Raw genomic sequence first — 264 nt, forward strand, 5'->3', positions numbered from 1 at the left:
ACTAGGACTCTATAGACACGACTTCATAGACTCCCTAGGGCTCTTGAACTCTGTGCACTGATACCATGTTTGTCACGCCCCGAGCCTACACGCTGGGTGGGCCCGGCTCTCGAAGACCATTGCTGGCCCCAAGGGAACTCTTGGCCTAACTTACTTAACTCAGCGGAAAACTTAACTCAACAAAATAACTCCATGCAATGAAAGGTCATAAAACCACCTAACTGATGAAAATTGGCCAAAAAGGCAACTCGTGTCTCAAAATAG

Source organism: Solanum tuberosum, unplaced genomic scaffold (genome assembly GCF_000226075.1).
Source record: "Solanum tuberosum cultivar DM 1-3 516 R44 unplaced genomic scaffold, SolTub_3.0 scf00179, whole genome shotgun sequence".
NCBI lineage: Eukaryota > Viridiplantae > Streptophyta > Magnoliopsida > Solanales > Solanaceae > Solanum > Solanum tuberosum.